The sequence below is a fragment of the Mesoplodon densirostris genome, chromosome 7 (genome assembly GCF_025265405.1).
Source record: "Mesoplodon densirostris isolate mMesDen1 chromosome 7, mMesDen1 primary haplotype, whole genome shotgun sequence".
NCBI classification, from domain to species: Eukaryota; Metazoa; Chordata; class Mammalia; order Artiodactyla; family Ziphiidae; genus Mesoplodon; species Mesoplodon densirostris.
In genome coordinates, this window is record NC_082667.1 from 113,035,276 (window position 1) to 113,044,683 (window position 9,408).

Consider the following 9,408-nt stretch of genomic DNA (forward strand, 5'->3'; position numbering starts at 1 on the left):
CACATGGTAGCATGTGTCAGGATTCCATTCCTTTCACAGCTGGATGATATTGTGTGGATACACATATTTTGGTCACCCATTCATCACTTGGTGAACAACTGGCTTGTTTGTACCTTTTGGCTATAATGAAGAAAGCTGCTATAAACGTTGGCATACAAGGTTCTGTGTGGATGTGTGTTTTCTATTCTCCTGAGTATATACCTAAGAGTGGACGTGCTGGGTTATACGGTAACTATGTTTAACCATTTGAGGAACTGCCAGACTGGTTTCCAAAGTGGCTGCACCATTTCACACTCTTACCAGCAGTGTATGAGGTTCTAATTTCTCCACATCCTTGACAACACTTGCTATTATCTGTCTTCTCGATTATCACCAACCTACTGGATGTGAAGTAGTATCTCATCGTCGTTTTTTTTTTTTTTTTTCTGGTACGCGGGCCTCTCACTGTTGTGGCCTCTCCCGTTGTGGAGCACAAGCTCCGGATGTGCAGGCTCAGAGGCCATGGCTCACGGGCCCAGCCGCTCCGCGGCACGTGGGATCCTCCCAGACCAGGGCATGAACCCGCGTCCCCTGCATCGGCAGGTGGACTCTCAACCACTGCACTACCAGGGAAGCCCCTCACTGCGGTTTTGATTTGCGTTTTCCCGATGACGAACGGTGTTGAGCATCTTTTCATGTGCTTATTGGCCTGTGTAATTCCTTGGAGAAATATGTATTCTGATACTTTGTCCGCTTTTTAATTGGGTTGTCTTTTTATCATGGAGTTGTAAGTGTTCTTTATATACTCTCGCTATAAGTCCCTTAGTCTCAGATTTTAACACCTACCTAACGGGCATAGGCTTATGGTCGAGGGGGAGGACCATGGGCTCTGAAATGAGACCAGCTGGGGTTCAAATCCCCACTCAGGCACTGAGTCACAGAGAATTTATCGAACTCATCTGTAGAATAGTGGTAACGGCACCTGGGAAATAACACGCTCTGCTCGTGTTTAGCTGGTGCCAGGCAAGGGGCTGAGAGCCTTTACAGTTCTCCCGCTGAGATAGGTAAGGAACTGTTATTGTTCCTGTTTTGCAGCGGAGGTAACACAGGCACAGAGAACTTGCTAAAGACTGTGGAGTGGCGGAGCGGGGAGACCCCACATCTGGGGGACTCTAGTGCTGAGAGCCACAGCGGCGTATTGCCTTCCCAAGGCAGACAATCGACAGGGTTAAATGAATGAGTGAATGCGTGCCTTCACTGACGGGGACCTCACCACTCACCAAGTCGTCTGCTCTACTTTTGGACATTCCTAGTTACTGCAAATTCTTTCCTTCCTTGAGCAAAGCTTGCCTCCCTCATCATAACCTCTCCCACTGGCCCTGGCTCTGCCCTCTAGCAGACTCCTGATGTGCAGGGGCTTGGGTCACGGCTGCTAACTCCAACCCAGGTCCAGAAGAGGTCCCCTCTGTCCCACATTCATGCACGAGCCCCAGCCCTGACCTGCCGACCACGCTCCAGGGTGGAGTCTGGGGAGTGACCACTCCCACTGCCCCATCCGGCCCTCCCACTGGATACAGAGTTGCGCCAGATTCCCCTCCCCAGGAACCTCCACAGGGAAATGAGGCCCTTGTCAACTGTGATGTGGGAGCCATGTGGCTTTGAGACCAGGTCGGGGGAAGGCAGGAGCGAGAGCCAGGCGAGGGGTCGGAGGAGCCTGTGGCTGGCTGGTGGGAGGGGTGTACAGGGGGAGCTGCTCTTTCCAGCAATCTGAGCAATCCCATGCTTGGTTAGCTCTGCAAGTGACGTTGCTTCGGAGCTGACCTGTTGTGGCCCCAAGGCTGACCCAACCAGTGGGCTGTGAGACCCAGTCTTGGGCTGGGAGGCCTGGGGGGCAGCAGGGGTGGACTTCAGTGCAGGAGCCCCCCCCCCACCCCGCAACAATCCCCCGAGGAGCGCAATCAGCCTGTCGTGCCGTCAGGCGGGACAGCGTACCTGAGCCCCTCTGCCAGCCCCTCCAGACAAGGCGGGAGCCCCACCTCTGTCTCTTCACCACAGCAGGGGTCCTGGGGTGGGGTTCCCTTATGCCTGCTCTTGAGAATTCAGGCTGCGCTAGACAGGCTAGGACCATAACCCCCAGCAATCCAGGGCCAGGACCTCTAGCTGTGTCCTGGATGCGGAGGGAGCTCCCCTGACATGGGCAGACCCCAGGGCTATTGTTTCCAACAATTCCTGCAGCTCCGTGTTAGTTGAGAGGCTGGCTTGGGGGTCAGGATGACCCAAGCTTGAATTGTGCCTCTGCAAGTTACTTCCCTGGCCTCAGCTTGCATTTCTATGAAATGGGGGTAGGGATGCTTACTTTGCTGAGGTGTTGTGAGGATTAAATGAGTCCTTCAAACCCATCCCACAAGATTACACACCCTACGATTCTATTCATTTGGCCTTCTTGATACCAAAATGATAGAAATGGAGAACAGATCAGTGGTTGGCAGGGATCAGGAAAGAGGGAGGAAGGGGGAGGTAAGGGTGCCTATAAAGGGCAACAGAAAAGACCCTTTTGCTGATGGAAATGCTCTGTAGGTTGCCCGTATCCCTGTCAGTATCCCGGGTGTGATATACTGTACTAAGTTTGTGCAAGATGGGGGGAACTGGACACAGGATACACGGGCTCTCTCTGTGTTATTTCTTACAACTGCATGTGAAACTACAGGCATCTCAAAATTAAAAGTTTACTTTTTTGAAAAGAGAGTTATCTCATGAAGAAGATATCTGTAGAAGAATAGCATCTATAACATTAACTATTCTTGCTCTCCGTTCCCCTGGGTTCCTCTGTGAACTGGTATGGCCTGGGAATTGGCATTATATGAAGCTGTCACAGCAAAAGAGGGAAGGAGGTGAGAAGAGCCTGACTATGTGTTAGCATCTTTTACTTCCGTGCCTGCCATGAGTGCGTAATAAATGCATGAGTGAGTGAGTGAATGAGTGAATGGCCATTACAGCCAGTGAGCTGGAAATGAAATGGGCTTAAAGCAAGTGATATTTTGGGCTTCCCTGGTGGCGCAGTGGTTGAGAGTCCGCCTGCCGATGCAGGGGACACGGGTTCGTGCCCCGGTCCGGGAAGATCCCACATGCCGTGGAGCAGCTGGGCCCGTGAGCCATGGCCGCTGAGCCTGCGTGTCCAGAGCCTGTGCTCTGCAACGGGAGAGGCCACAACAGTGAGAGGCCCACGTACCACACACACACACACACACAAAAGCAAGTGATATTTGGGGTAGACACAGGGCCAATCTTGCAGCCACTAGGATGGCCAGCCCAGTACCCTACCTTGGCTAGTCACCCCAGGCTGTGTTGTGGGGTGTGCCAGGAGCAAGCTGTGTGCCTGCACGGACAGCACTTTAATTAGTGCAAGAGTCAATCACGTCGGACGAGCAGAGCCCCGACTTCTCCTGGCAGCGTGGGGAAAATGGAAGCCTAGCATTTTCAATTTAAGGTTCAGTTACATAATGCCTGTTGGTGCTAGTAGATGACAGAGTGGATATTAAATCCTTCAGGATTTGGAATCGGAGCGTACAAGTGGAATCCGTTAAGTAGGAGGAAGCCGCCAGAAGGAGCTGGCCCGCCGTCCTCAGCTAAGGAGAAAGACCCTCTGTGAAGCACAGACCGGATCCTACAGCCTCCACTCCAGGACTACGAGGCGTTGGTGATCACTGAAGTTCTAGGGGCTGGAATCGCTTTCCTTACTGGCTCCCTGAGTGGATTCTTCCCATGTTACTGATGGGAACGCTAGGGCCCGAATGCACCCCAGGGTTTTGCCGTCAAAATAGGAACTCACACTTCAAGCCCGTCCAGCCCTTCTCTCTCCTCTCCATCTGGTGGACTCCTACACTACCTTCAAAATGGCCCAAGACCCCCTCCTCCAGGCAGCTCCTGAACTACCCACTGGGGTTCGTCCGTGAGCCCAAGGGCTTTCAGGCATTCCATTCACCACGGTCATTATCACCCAGGACTTTCCTTGCTCCCCACCCCATCTTTGAAGGGAGCGTCATGACTTACCCTCCTGTAGCCTCACCACCAGGCACACCGGAGTATCCAACAAACATGCTGGATACAAACGGGGTTTTTACATTACATTTGTAGTTGTTGTTGAACAGCTGAAGCTTTTTGAATATGTGATGCATTCACAGTGCTCAAGACTCAAGAGGTACAGAAGGATAAGGGAGAAAGTCTCCCTCCGCCTGCCTCGCAGCCCAGCTCCTCCCGGGGGGCAGCCAGTCTCCTGTGTACCCATCCAGGCTTTATCCTGCAAGCAAACACGCACATGCTTCTCTCCCTTTCTTAACAGAACAGGATAGGATACAAGTTATCCTCCCTACTCTATCTTCACTTCACCACCTTTCTTGGAGGCTATTTCTTATCCTTGCCCAGAGGATGTCTTCATGTCCCCAGTCATCTTTGTACCAGATCCCGCAGCTTCAGGAACAGGAGCCTGAGGGGCTGGGGGCTGCAAGGATGGACTCCCAGTTCTCCCTTCACTCCCAGACAGGTCTGAGGTTGCTTGGGCGCCTTGAGATGGCCTCTGAGGCTGACCTGGACCAGCACACTCAGAAGCGTAGACACAGGGCCTCCAAGCCTTGGGCCCAGCCCACGGGACGGCAGTGGGGAATGTGACAGCTTCCCTGGGGCCAGGATGACAGCCCAGCATGAAGGCTCAGGCTCAGGCTCAGTGGAGAAGGAGAATATAGAAGCTTATTAGTTTAAGCAGGATGAAATGTGTAAATTAATTACCCCGGCCACTCATGCATGTAGTGGCCGGCCCTGCATGCTGGGAGGAGACGCACTAGCCTCCATCCTTCCCGTGCGCGGTTGCCTCCCCTGCCAGATGCAGCCAGAGGACCCATGGCTGCATGCCCAGGCGGGGAAGGAGGGGCCCAGACTCATCTCGTCCCTAGAAACCAGAGTGGGTGGTCTTAAGGGATGGGCAGGCCTTCTCCTGGAATGGTGAGGTTGGATTCTGCCACCACCAGCAGCAAAAGCAGGGTCAGAAGAGAACAGCGAAGCCCGACACCCACTCACCGAACATTTATTTCTCGAGTGATAAAGTGCCAGGGACTGTGGCAACACTTTACTTACTTCCTTTCATTTAATTCTCACAAAACACACAGGTGGTTGTGATTACTAGCCCCATTTTGCAGATGAGAAAACTGAGGGCCAGGATCTTGAGATGCCACGAATCCTGGGAATGAGCGAAGGAGCTCCCACCAGTCCTGCTGCCACACGAATCCCCGTTCCCGCCCCTCTGCTCTCACCTGGATCTGCACCAGGTCATCTAGTCCAGATCCTACTCTAGGCACGTCCCCACCTAAGCCACCAAAGACCCACAACCTCACCTCTCGAGGAATAATCGTGAGTCCCACACCTTCCACTTCCAGATCTGCCTTCAGCAAGTCGCCAATCAGTCATGGGTTTTGCAGTCCACTGAGCATCTTAACATGAGGATGCAACCAACCTCAGAGAAATAGTTTGCTCCCCAAGGCCAACCTCAAGGCCAGTGGGGAAACAAATTATCAGGCTACTTGGGATTAATTTCTTAATAAGCATGAGCTAGCCGAAGACCTCCCCGTCCTTCCTCACCTGGCTCCTTGTCCTCCCTGGAGAGACTCAGGGACCCAGGGCATCTTTCTCGTCCCCTGGGGAGGGGGTCCTGGCTCACCCACCCACTGCCACATCCTCTTGCAAGAGGGTCTAGTGGCTCCCAGGGTCCTGGCCCCAGCGCCTCCTCCTTCCCTTGCCTCTCAGCCTCAGCCTAGGCAAGGTGACGAATTAGGAGCCAGGAGTTAGCACATCCATCCAGCAATTAGCGTTTATCTCTCTTGATCGTGTGGCTGGACAATAGTTCATTTTCAAACTTAATAGTTAACACTCAGAAAGGTAAACCTGCCTGGGTCACTCCTGGGAGGTGACGTGAGGGTTTGGTGGGAAGACGAGGACAGGGTAGGAGCTCAGCCCGCATCTTTGCCTCCAAGCCCCCACCCCTCCCCAGAGTTATTCCTGAGGCCTCTGCCCTCCCCACATAGTTGATCAGGAGGAATGTACAAGATCCCCCCATTCCATGTGGGCAGGAGATCTGAGGATGACAGACGTCAATGGGCTCTGCAGTTTGCAGCCCCTCGGTTTTTTCTCACTTTGGATTTCAAGGGCTCTGACTTTCCATCTCGCACTTCACTTGGGGGTCTGCCTTGTACAGAGTCCTGCCTTCGGGGGCTGCAGAAGTGACCCTGACCAGCCCACCCAGCCCCCTTCCTCAGGCCCACAAAGACAGTGCAAGGGCAGCAGTGCCCACGTGGAGGGGACCCTCCGCATGCACCACGCTGCAACCTTCATGCCAGGCTGGACAGGGTTTCATGGGGTGAACAGCAAGCCCCTCCTTCCTGCTCAGCTGTCGTGATGGATTCCACAGCCTAGGACCTCAGGGTCTATTTAGCTAATGTAGAAAGAGGGAAGAAAGGGGCTCCCTTTGAGGGGCTGTTCCTGACTGCAGGGCTAGGGGAGGGAGGCTTAGTGCCCATTAACTGTGGTGAAATGCTGTCACCTCCTGGCCATATCTCAGAACTGCAGGGAGCCCTGGGGCTGGTCAGGAGACCAGAAACTGCCCCGCAGCCTGCCAGTACCCCCTGTCCAATTGCAGAAGGTTGAAAGGACCAGAAAACCGAGCTTGCTCTCAGGTTTGGATGTTGATTTCACAACAGTCATATTATCATGTATCAATTATTGGGCGCTTGCTGTGCCAGGTGCTTTTCACACATTCCCAACAATCCCGTATGATGCCTTTACGGAATTTACCCTCCTATAGGCCAGGGAGCTCACCAAGGTCACACAGCTGCTGAGTACAGTCGGGGCTCGCTCAGGCAGTCTGGCTCCAGACTCTGTACTCCAAACTCCGAAGCCCACGTTTCGGTTCCCCACCCGATGGAATGTCCCAGATAGCCCCTCACTGGACCTCTCCCCAACTCCCCTTTTTTTTTCCTTTCATCTCCCCGCTGCCACTGCCTCCCCCCAGATAAATGCTTCTCAGCCTGTAAGTCCTGTCCACATGCCCACTTTCCTCTAGGAGAACAAAGCAGAGTAACCCCTGATATCACAGAGTCCATATTCCAGTGGGTCCTGAAGATCCAGGTCCAGAGCAGAGCTCCACGCTTCTGAGGCCCCCGCCTCCCCGCTCCTGACCAGGAAAGCCATCTCCTCAGGGAAGGCCCAAGTCCCATACTGTCGGGGTCTAAAGGTGAGGTGGGGCAGCCGGGTGGGTAAGGGGAGGCGTGGGGAGTCAGGAGTCCAATCCACCTGGCTCTCGACCAGATCCTGATCAAAGCCCTAACCTGGTACCAAGCTCCATTCTTCAGTCCCTTCCAACCACTCACGCTATGATCTTTGCTGCACAGGGCTGGGAAAGGACCCCAGGAATGATCCAGTGAAAACACCTCATTTTTAAGATGGGGAAGTTCGGGACCAGAGAGGGCAAGCAGATCACACAGCCCAAAGTGATGGAGTCAGGAAAAGAAATCCCAACTACCTGGCCCAGCTCCCTGCTGAGCCCCAGCTCTGCTGCGCTGCCTCCTCCAGCCCTATGCCGGCAGGCTACCCACAGCACCCCCGGAATCGCCTAAGGCACAGAGCTGGTGAGGACAAGGCACAGGGGAGCATGGATCTGAGGGAAACTAGAATAGGAATGGAGTCTTGCTTCTCTCCTTTCTCTCCCGTTCTGGGGAGGGACATCTCCCCTCCCATTCCCTGAGCCATCTGGGGCCTGCGATAGTCCCAATGTTTTCATTCACACTGAGGAGGGAGGCTTTCTAAGAAGTGGGAAGAAAGGATTCCCTTGATTGTTTTATAATCACAGCTCTGGCGGTAATGGAACTGGTGGGGATGGATGTGGGAGCACCGTGCTTGGGGGACGTCCCCACCCAGGTCCCAGCAGAGGGCCCAGGACCTCCAGGCTGCAGGTGGCCGCTCCTGGGGAGGCCCAGGCCTCAGACAGGCAGGGGCCCAGCTGCCCCCATGGCTCTCAGCCCAGAGAATTCAGCAGGACCGGGGTCCATCTCCCCTCCTCAAGCTGGCGGGCTTGGGGAAGGACCCAAAATGTGGGCAGACAGGCCCTTTCTCAGAGCATCTGGGTGCCCCTGGAGCCCGGGGGCGGGGGTGGTGGCCCTCTTCACCATGACAGCCACAGAGACTGCAGGTCCTAAAGAAGGTGGGGGAGGCCACGGGGCACTGGGTGTCACTGAGATGGGCCTGCTGGGAGGGGAACACTCCTCAGAGGACATTGCTCATGGAACCAGCACCCGGGGCAGCGGGGAGCCGCAGCCAAGGCCGAGGACACTGCTCCCAGACCTCAAGGGAGGGCACCAAGGTGGCAGAGCGTCCCACGCGCAGTCGACTGCTTCCTGATGACGGCAGAAGGTTCTCCCTTCACCTTCCCTTCCTTCCTTCCCCTCTTTCCTCCCGGTCATCCTCTTATCCATCTCTCCTGATTCCAAGGAGCCCCCTTCTGGGAAGTCTGGCTGCTGGCTGGCATCCCAAAGCTGCCCGGCCCAGCAGGGCAGGGAGGGGAAGAGGAGGGTGTTGCCCCTCGACGATGGACCAGCAGTGAGCTCACTGAGGTTCTTTTACTGAGGTGCGTGGGGCTGCTCCCCTGGGATCATTTGGCCCCCGGTGGGGAGCAAAGAAGGACATGAGAATGGAGGGGCCTGGGGGCGGGGCGCGTCCCAGCCACACCGGGGCAGGGGTGTAATTTTCTTGCACCCTCTTTCTCTCCCTCCCAAGTCATGCTTCCTTCTGTTTTGCTTGCCTCTTCCAGGGAGCCTTCCCTGACTGCCTCTCCAGGCCTCTCTGGGTTCCCAGGGACTGCAAGGCCTCATCTCCTTTCCCTATAGCCCAAATTCAGGATGGCGCTGCCCTCGGGAGCGGGGCTCCCCTGCCAGGCCTCGGCTGTGGGCTCCCCTGCCCAGGAAGCCCTCCCCCTACTAAGAAGGCTCTCAGGTCTGAAGCCTCTGCTTGGCCTTCACCCCAGCCTGTGGGTAGCCATTCCTGGGCCTGGCTCCCCTCTGGGGACTCTGGGGTAGGCTGGCCGGGGGCTCTGAGCTCTCACAGCCCTCGGGGTGTTCAGGTGACCCCCGGGCCCCACCTGTACCATCCTCCCTTCTGCTCACTGCTAACCAAGGCCGCTTCAGGAGGGTCCAGCGTCCTGCACTGCCCACCAGTGACTCAGGTGGGCGTGGGGAGGGGTGGGAGGGAGACTCAAAGGAACCACATCTTCTGGAGGAAAGAGGGGAGATGACCACATACTCATCAGAGGTGGAAAAAGTGTGTTCAGAAGAACTGCAGTCAGCCCCTCTGGTGACCCTCAGGGAAACGCTTGTTCAATACAAAGAAGTGAGT